Source organism: Epargyreus clarus, unplaced genomic scaffold, assembly GCF_041222505.1.
Source record: "Epargyreus clarus isolate Ecla_fem2 unplaced genomic scaffold, WU_Ecla_fem_2.2 ptg000001l, whole genome shotgun sequence".
Taxonomy (NCBI): domain Eukaryota; kingdom Metazoa; phylum Arthropoda; class Insecta; order Lepidoptera; family Hesperiidae; genus Epargyreus; species Epargyreus clarus.
In genome coordinates this window covers 5236586-5246673 of record NW_027332209.1, presented here as the reverse complement: position 1 = coordinate 5246673, position 10088 = coordinate 5236586, and positions in this window count along the sequence as shown.

Sequence of the window (10088 nt, the reverse complement as noted above, 5' to 3'; positions counted from 1 at the left end):
GTACGTCCACTACAAATACTATCTGATTAATGACCATTGGGGTCTTTTGAAAATATTTAATAACTCACAAGAAAGGAAAAATTAAAACAACAGTACCAGTAGCTCATAAATAGAGTGTTACGACTTAGTATTTAGGAATAACAACGAAACGATAGGTCTCCATTCTGCTTATATACTAGTCGAGTGACAAGTGTGTTAATGACCCATGATTGGTCACCATACTGGTCTAACGCGCAAAGGCTTTCGGGTTCGATCCTCGTTCAAACAAGCAGCTGAATGATAAATTTGGGCATTTGTTTTGGTTCTGAGTATTTGTGTGTTCTTCTTTGTGTGCGTCCATGGTATCCACGACACAGATAATCCTAGTGTGGCGCTGTGAGTGTAGAAAGCGTCTTTCTTTCGTCTTTTGCCTTACGAGTGAGACCTTCATTTGTACTCATAATTTAAATATGATATGCGAAAGAATTACGAGTATGTTTATTGGCATTATTTACGATACTTCAGTATGAAGATAAACATCTAGTCATTATTGCAGTGTTTAACACAAAAATGAAAAAGCAATATTTTGGCGCGAAAAATATTGTATACGCGTGAGCGGTCCACGACCGGTCGTAAAAACATTCCATCGTTGAGCTTATTACGATTTGACTTCTTTATTCGGGGTTACAAATATTTGCCAAAAGATTTTATTCATTCACTCTTTCATATTAAAATGAATAGAAAACTTAAAGAGTAAAAAATAGGATGGGTGCGTTTATATTGATGCAGATTACGTGTTTCGTACCGTCCGCGCCGTTAAGATCCTTTCCTCACATGAATAGTCGTATGACTTATAAATTAAAATTGAGATTGTGTTAAGACTAGTTCCTTTTCAGAAAGTGGCTTTAATACTTGATTTTGAAAATGGATTTTGCAGCTGTGATTTAACTCCAACCTAAGCTGTAGGTTAGGGACCGAATGTTTACAACATCTACTTACCTGGATCAGGAGCATCGGGTGCACCAGCCGCCGCTGCCGCCGCATCCGGACCACAGGGACCACACGGACCTCAAGGACTACAAGGACCTCAGGGACCACAAGGACCCCAAGGACCAGCACCAGTAATAAACGTCATTAACGTCCACCCGGGACAGAAAATATAAGTTTTAAAGTTAATTTAGCTACTTGTTTTATCTAATAAATATTTTATTCAATTTCATATTATATTGGTGAATTTACTAACAAAATTTATTCAAGCAAAAACAAACCAAATCAATATTTGCAGAGTTATTTTTGAACGTCAACAATCGACCGCCATTTTACAAAGTATTTCGATAGGGAGCTTCTCGTTAACGGCGAAATAAACTCTGTAACACAGATATAAAAAAGGGTTTTGCAATGCGAACAAAACTGTGTTTAGTTTTAATTTAGTCATTCTCATTCGTATGTCAGCGTGGTAATGTCTGCATTGCTATAAAAACCGCGTGTCCCCGTTGTCTCGTGGAAACCGGCATAATTTTGCAATTTTTCATATTACAATGGGCATTTTTATTTTATTTAGTTACAGTTCAATTACAAGGCGACCAAGTTTTTTGGCAGTTTAAGATTTACTGGGAAAGTGTTTTGAAGTTTTCTTTGTATCTCATTTCTTTGTATTTTCTTAAACGTTTTTTCAGTGAGCAATGCGTTTAACGAACGAATGGAAATATTTATTTTGTGGAGATCTTTACCTCTACGTAGGTTATCTTTATTGTAATTCTTTCAGAAAAGTTCGCAATGATTTAGGGATGATTTTTTTAAACTTCTTAAGTGTAGAATTTTCTCGTTTGATTCTTTTTTTATAAGATTTAAGTAGCACATAATAATGACTTAATTATTACATTAAATTAGGTGGCTTTAAAGACCTTGTTTATTTACAGGGAATAATACTTAAAAAGTAAATCTGTATAATATATAAAGGCATTAGGTACACATTAAAATAGAAATCTGTTTTATTTTATGAGTTTTACTACATGAGTAGAGTCGCAACTACTTATAGAATATAGTAGCTGACCCGGCAAACTTTGTACCGTCTCAAAATCTATTATAAAATATTACCTATGTTACTCGTAAATAATGTAGCTTTCGAATGGTGAAAGAATTTTTAAAATCGGTCCAGTAGTTTTTGAGCCTATTCATTACAACCAAACAAACAAACAAAGTTTTCCTCCTTATAATATTAGGGTAAAAAAATAAAAAATCTGAATATCGACATTAAGGTATTTCTTGAAAAATAATCCAAGGTAGTTTAGGTATTTGCTCTTTTTGTTATTGTTCTCATAAATTTAGGAGTTTGGGCATTTATTTTCCTTTTTTCATATTCATGGAGGGAGGAAAAACTTTTTAGTGTATTGAATTAGTCGAATGTTTTTGCGAGTTTTACATTTACCTACTCTTTAGATTAGCATGGATAGAAAATGTTGGCGATAACTATCGGAATACAATAAATATCGAATAATATATACAAACAAGTAAAGTTCAATTGTGTCTCTGTCATATCATCTCATGTTTATTTGAAGTACAATACTAAAAGGTTTTTTTTTCTATATATATACAATGATATTTTATACTCAATGGATATATATATAAAATTCGCGTTTTATTGGTAATTGGAGCTCTAACAAAATTGTGTAGAAACAGAATTTAACTAATTTTTGATTGTAACACATATTTCAAGAAGCTATATATTTTAATGTACGAAATTGTACATCTATACACTTCTGTTACTTGTGTTGTATTCTTTATTTAAAGGTTGCTTACAAAATGTAGGTATGTTAGCAATACAAAAGATAGTCTTATCAAGGTTTTGTGCTTATTAAAAATACCATCTTATAATCATAGCTTAGTAAAGATTACTCACTCCTAACAAGAAAATGTACCCAGTTTTGAGAATTGAAATAGTTGAGTAAAAAAGTTTTGCCACGTCTCCGTGCTAAAATGTCCCTAAAATATTTGAAATAATTATTTATTTATTACGTAAATTACGCAGTATTAGTTATTTATTCATAAATTTTCTTTAAAAATGTTTTTATTTGTCAAGAGTTCAAAAAAGAACTTACTAAAATAAGCCGTTTGTGGCTTCATTCAATTTCAAGGCGGCGAAGTACTCGTATCTTTACTAATCTATGCTTATAATATGCATATATGCGTAGTATTTATTGTATTTATGTATTTTATTGGCTTAATAATGATAATCAGCTTTTATCCATCACTATCCCGCGCGTGTCTTCCACTACTGGGCCCCGCGCCCAGTAGTGGAAGACGGTACAAATATATTACCCATACCATATTTCTACTGTGGCGCGGGTGTCTTCTCAAAATAAGAAAGATCGACGAATTATTATTTTTATCATAATAAGTAGGTCCAAAGATTTAACAGATAAACGACTTGATAGTATACTTGTATATGTTAACCAATGATAAATGGCTTGATCCAGTAAAGTAGGATCTTGGAGTAGTTACCGAGATCGTTTGATTAATGATCTTTACTCCTACGGTTTCGCCCAAATAAAATGTAAAAGTTTGTTAGTGGAACTAACTTTGGTAAGAGTTAAATTAACACTCAAGTTTTTAGGGTTTCGTGTATCGCACGTAGCAATTTAAGTAGGTGTGCTTACGTTCTGCTTTGAGGTACTTGTATAGTATATCAGTTATCGTAATTTTCACATGTTTAAGGGAATAAGTTTAAAGCATCAATTCTTTTACACACAAATGTAGAATGTATTTTGCGTCTTGCGTGCTAATTGTATGCTTTACGAATTTGTTTCTAGGCTCTAGCACAAAATAATAAGGATTTTTTATTTTGAGCTATCTTCGGTGGAGTGTGGATCTTAACCAGACCTACCCCCGATCTCACTGTAAAAACCTGTCAGAGAATGTCTAAAAGTGTACACTTTAGACTTTAACTGTAGCAGTTATTTTAAAATCACAGACAGACACTCCAAATTTTGTTTATTTACACAAATAGGCAAATAATAAAGCTAGATTTTTTAACTAGCTCAGTGAGAATTCCCGACAAAGTTCTCACCGTACATCCCTGAGGGAACAATAAGAAGTGTAGATTTACATAACTTAAGTACTTTTATTTAGTTCGTTTCGAAGGTTTCTTTCCAATTTATATTATTCCTAGACTTCGGGAGCATTGTGATTTCCCAGGGCGCGATACGGTTTTTTGACGAATTTAAGAGTTTTCCAACTTTATGTCTGGTTGTTCAAATATTTAGTAGCGATGAAATTGGTACGCAGTTTTACAAACTTCGGCCTGCAATGATGGTCAACAAACAAAAAATTGTTTCAAAAATCAAATCAAATCATTTTTTCTTTTTTGAATGTCAAACTACCACCACTTTACAAGGTGTTTCGTTGTGGAGAAGAGTAATTTTCTTAAATGACTGTTTTAAAGCTCTTAGGTTTGTTAAATTTTAATTATATTATGGAAAAATGATGCTTACGTGATATTAATTAGTGTGAAGTTAATTTGCAATAATTTAATTTAATCATTACCTTGTTTACTGATACATTAATAATTTGTGGTAACCACACCGCCAAATGAACGGGCGTTATAATACACTTTTTATTAACACGCTTTTATTAGCTTGGGTTGTACGTTTGTATGTATGTATGTACGTAACAGTAACGGAATCTTTGAGCCCGATTTCTATCCACTTTGAACGTTTAGTTTAATTCAAATTTTGAGGAATTATCAAGAACCGATGACAATACACGATTTTAATAATTTGAATTTAAAGTGTGGGGCGCTTTTCGAATCTGATAAATGGAGCACCCCACACTTTTTCCACAATTATACCATTTACTGTTCCTTAATTGATTCCTAGATTGAAGATTATTTTTTGCTTTTTAGTTGATTTTAACATAAAAGCGTGTTTTTTAGTTTTTTAAACTATATTTATTTTATAGTAATAGCATGTAGTACACTTGTAGTAAGTAGCCACTGCAGCCCATGGACATCTGTAAATAATCAAAAGCAGTATCCCTTACCATAAGATTTCAAAACTGCCCACAATTTTACGTTACGTTAACTCAATCCATTATTCTGTTCCGTTTGCTTCAGTATACTGAGTAAACGTAACAATAAGTAAGTGCTCAATTCTTTTTGTCTGTCTCACATGGTCGCAAATAAGAGAGACAAAACATAAAGCGCCATTTTATCGATTTCGATTAATTTATTTGTCATTTAATGTTACGTTACTGACACTATAGTTCTGATAAAATCCGCTAGGGGTGCTGATTGGAATTTCTATGGGCAAAACAGTCATATTTGTCAAAACGTAAAATCTCGTGGTAACCCTTACCCTTACTGATGACAGAGAACGACGTTGGACCTACAATCTACTACGCTGGGCAAGGGTTTAATGTTGGGTGTAGGGTTAGTTATATCACCAGATTTGGAATAATAATGTCATAATATTTTCTTTTTCCATCATAGCAAGTGTAAGTGCAATCAAATTCTAATATGATACTAACTGAAAAAGAGGGTTATTCGGGGACCATCATTATTACCTACTGTTAATTAAATTGTGTAACGTGTTCCTTATGAATTGTACGAGTATTTATTGAATAACAACAGGTTATTTCCTTGTCGAATAAACGATTTTCCTTGTTACTAGATATAATGTATGCAACTATGTGTGCTACGATTTTTTGCCCGTTATGCTGGAAATCTAGGTTCATACCAAGGTGTCTTTAGTTTGAGAAGTAATTTAGGTATATTCGATTTTAATTATTACTTGATTTCACTATGAAAATTGTGAAAAACTGATAGTCTCTTATAAAAATATCAAAGGACTTCTTAAAATCAGTCATTTACTATAAGCACAGATTAATAAATAGTTACTATGTATACTACTACTACGTATACTACGTATACTACGTATACTACGTATACGTATTTACTCTACTATAAGTATTTCAAAATACACTCAAAATAAAACACATATATTCCAAAACTCAAATTTCAAAAAATCACACTTACACTCATATTTACCTACAGATACCACTTTTTAATAATCATGTATAAATAATATATTAACAATTAATCCAATAGTCTTATTAAAATTTATAAGAATGTAGTGAATAATACTCAAATACTTAACCCACTATTCAAATGTAATCAATTTCAGCGGGTGCCATTTCAAATTTCAATACGAAGCATAAATTTAATTTAGCAGAGATTCAATATTTCGAAGATATTTTGTAAATTGAATTTTGGTATATGTATTTGTAAAATTTGAATTTATTCACAAAATATTTAATAGAATAAGCTGATCCTTTCCGATTGAATTAAAATTTAGATTAGAAATGTGAGCACATTACAATTATTCATCAAGAGATTTAATCAAGTGTTTATAAGAATCTGAAAGAAAGAAGAGTCTTATGAGTATTTTAAAAAAGTAATTAAAGGAAAATGAGTATATTAATTGGTTGAGTTGAGTTCGTGCGTTAGACAAGCAACTTGGTTTTTAAAGTTTTGTGCTTATTAAAAATAAATTATCATTTGGTTTAAAGGTAAAAGAAAAATAAAAGTTCACAAAGTAATATGAAGTCTACAAATCCACACGTAGCCAGATTGACAAAATTCTTAGCGATCGAATGTAAGAGTTCTGTTTCACCAAGTTATTTTTCATTAACGTCATTTGTATAATTGTCATAACCGTTTTAAATCAACGTTAACAAATACTGAACTTGATAAAATTAATTAACTTTAATCGACCAATTAACGTTAAGCATTGATTAATTGTGGCGTCATATTAAACGTACGTAAAATGGTGCAACGCATGAAGCGCTTCTCCGTAGATAAGACGACTGATTAGGGTTTTGTTAACTTTAAAGTTACATGGTGCAACCCACCCTTACTTGTGCCTGGTAGGAGGAATAAAACTTGGATTAATGTTAATAAACGGGTAAATAAAACTAAAGTAATATGATTGAACATTTAAATGTATTTAATTATATCTTTGGTAAGTACAATGGCTTTAGGGTTTGCGTGGTTCTTTGGTACCTACGAGTTTGGTGTCGATTTAATTGTTAGGCGATCATTAAATGGCTTACTGACAATTTTACCAATATATATTTTTAACGAAATGATGGTCGTGCAAACCGTCATCCGATTAAATATCTTTAAATATTTCGTTATTTATCTGACAGGGCAGGTTACTTGTTAAGTGGTCAAAGTAATACACGGTAACCATCCACTAAATCCAAACCGTGTTCTATGCAAAATTTAAAGAAAATAAGTCAAGAAGTTGTTAAACTTCATTTAAGTAAATATGCCGTAATATACTTTTCAAACAAACGCATAAGACTCGTAAACTGTTGTTATATTAACAGAAATATACAGATAATAATCAGACAACGGGAATATAAATGTCTCATATATCATTTAAGTTAGAAATTGACTGATAACGAACTAACCATCTAATGAACGCCTTATATTATGCCCGTAATTAATAATTAATCTATCCAATGTTTTACCTACCAAAGGTCTAACAACTGCACACTAGAAATCGTCAAATTTCAATTTTTGGTAGGCAATAATGGATAGATTACTTATTATTAACCGGCTTTAACCTTGTCAATACTTTTCTTATGTGTACATATCTTTGCTTCAAACTACATCTTCAATTTAAAAAGGAATAATATTTGTAGTAATTAATATAATGTTGTAAATTATTAATTTATAGAGTATTTCATAAAAACATTTCTTACAACAAATGTAACGTTATGCTCTTAACAATTATCCTATCAGATCCATATTTTAACACAACTAAGATTCGACTATTTTGACTTAAAATTATTTATTGGTATAGTCCCATTTTAAAAATTACCGGATTAGTGGAATCTGTACAAAGAATGACTTAATAATGATTGAAAACGAAAAAATAAATAATAAATGAGAATAAAATTTGCGTGAATATAAAAAAATACATTTTTTTTTGAGTATTCGTAACTATTCATTCATTCGATACAAAATTTATTACAAAGATAAATATGTTGATAATGAAATTATTATTTACAATCGACAATAAAAGAAATTGGGTCATATAATATCAATTTTAGGAATAATATGAAATATTGTATATTTAGGGAGATATAAAATTCTATTCCAATACTGTTATTCAAAATCTTAAACGCTAATTATAACTACGTTAACACAATAGTTCTGAATCTTTGGTTACAATATTCTTAACAATACATCCACAATCGTATAAAACGTTTACTTGTATGTTATCATCTATTACAATAACAATAATTTATTTATTTTTACCACATTCATCTAAATGCTGCACATCACATTTATATTCAGAACAAAGATATACAAAATATTCCAATTTTCACATGATAAATAAATATACACACACATTCAAATAATAATTAGTCAGTAGCTAGTAATTAAACATATTATATCTGTAGTAACTTTTAATTTGAAATCTAATAGGTCTAGAGGAGACAAATTTGAAGGATGATGTACATATGTCATCCTTATAGGTATGTATTGTATAGGAATGTGTGTATCCTTTTAGGTATGTGTGTATGGGTATATACGTTGTTTCATTGTGTTATTTTGTAAATCAATGTTCTGAATAACTGACTTAACCATTCTGACGTCATTCATTTGAATGACTGATTTACCTTAACTCGTTCAAAACAGCACCATCATCGATTTCAAGTTCGAAACGGTTGCTATGTCTTTGACATTCCACTACATACAATAATATCACACGTTGATATTGTACAACTGTACTCATTTTTATTATCCAACATTTGACTGTTTTCTTATCTTATAGCTTTGGTATATACTGCTTTGAGTGATAACTTCATTCACTAGGGCGCGGTTCAAATACTTGCCCTATCAGAATTGATACAGTCAGTCACAAAATCTAATTCATTTTAATGTCTCTATTGTATATTTTAGACAGAGATGAAAAAATGTTAATGTTCTATGTTCTTTCTTTGTTAAATAAAAACATAGATAAGTATAGATATCTCACCGCCTTGCAATTGAAGGAAGCCATTAAATGGCTTACACGGCTGACAATTCTGTCAGCCATTTAATGGCTGTCATGGAGTAATTTACGCGGAACAATGCGGCAAAACACGAAATCGAAGAAAAAGTGCGGAAAAATATCGTTTCATTCGTAAAGGATCTGAAAACTACATTTTTTTAATATCTTGACAATTTCAATTGACAATTTCAATTGTCAAAACTAGTTATATTTTCTTGTAAGGAGTGAGTAATCTTTACTAATCTATGATAAAAACACGTATTTTTGACACCAACTGTAGCAGGCAGTCTTCAATGACTGTAAAATGTTAGAATAACCACACGCGCACATAAGTATGAATGAAGTTATCTGTACGGGTTACATTCATTTATTTTTATACATTGAACGAAGATAGTTAAAGAAGTATGTTTATGAAGTAGGACCCAGATAAATGCATTTTCCTTTGACACCCTTTTTCCACAACAAAGACATATTCCCATACATCATCCATTCCACTCCATTCTTATATTATTGTATACCATTCTCCTACTACTTATTGCGTCTAATACCCTAACATTTACAAACGTTTATTCGAGTATTTTATAAAAGTTTAGTAATATCATTACAACGAACTGTACATGAAATTGGAGACGTCCATTACGATTGTTACATATCGTATAGTTGAGGAATGTGTAGAAAATAATCATTTTCGTTTACATCTACCTATAAATCAGTTACTATTGACTGAATCACTATAGTACGAGAGTCAGTAACAAATTTAATATTATGATCGGTGGGAATTCTTACACCTCAATACAAACCGTAAAAATCATTTTAATAGCTTTTCACATATTGCATTTTCATTTGGTGCATTGAAATAAAAAGTGTAGAATTAACGTAAGTTATGAGAAATGATGTAATTTTCGCAAGATTACATGCGTTTTAAAATTTGCGTAGATTAAATTTGAGTATAAAAAGGTGCTAGCTCTCGTACTACAGGCAACGTTATATTTGCATCAGAATTTAGAGACAAAATTCATAGAATAAATATTTACAAGTATCCTATAG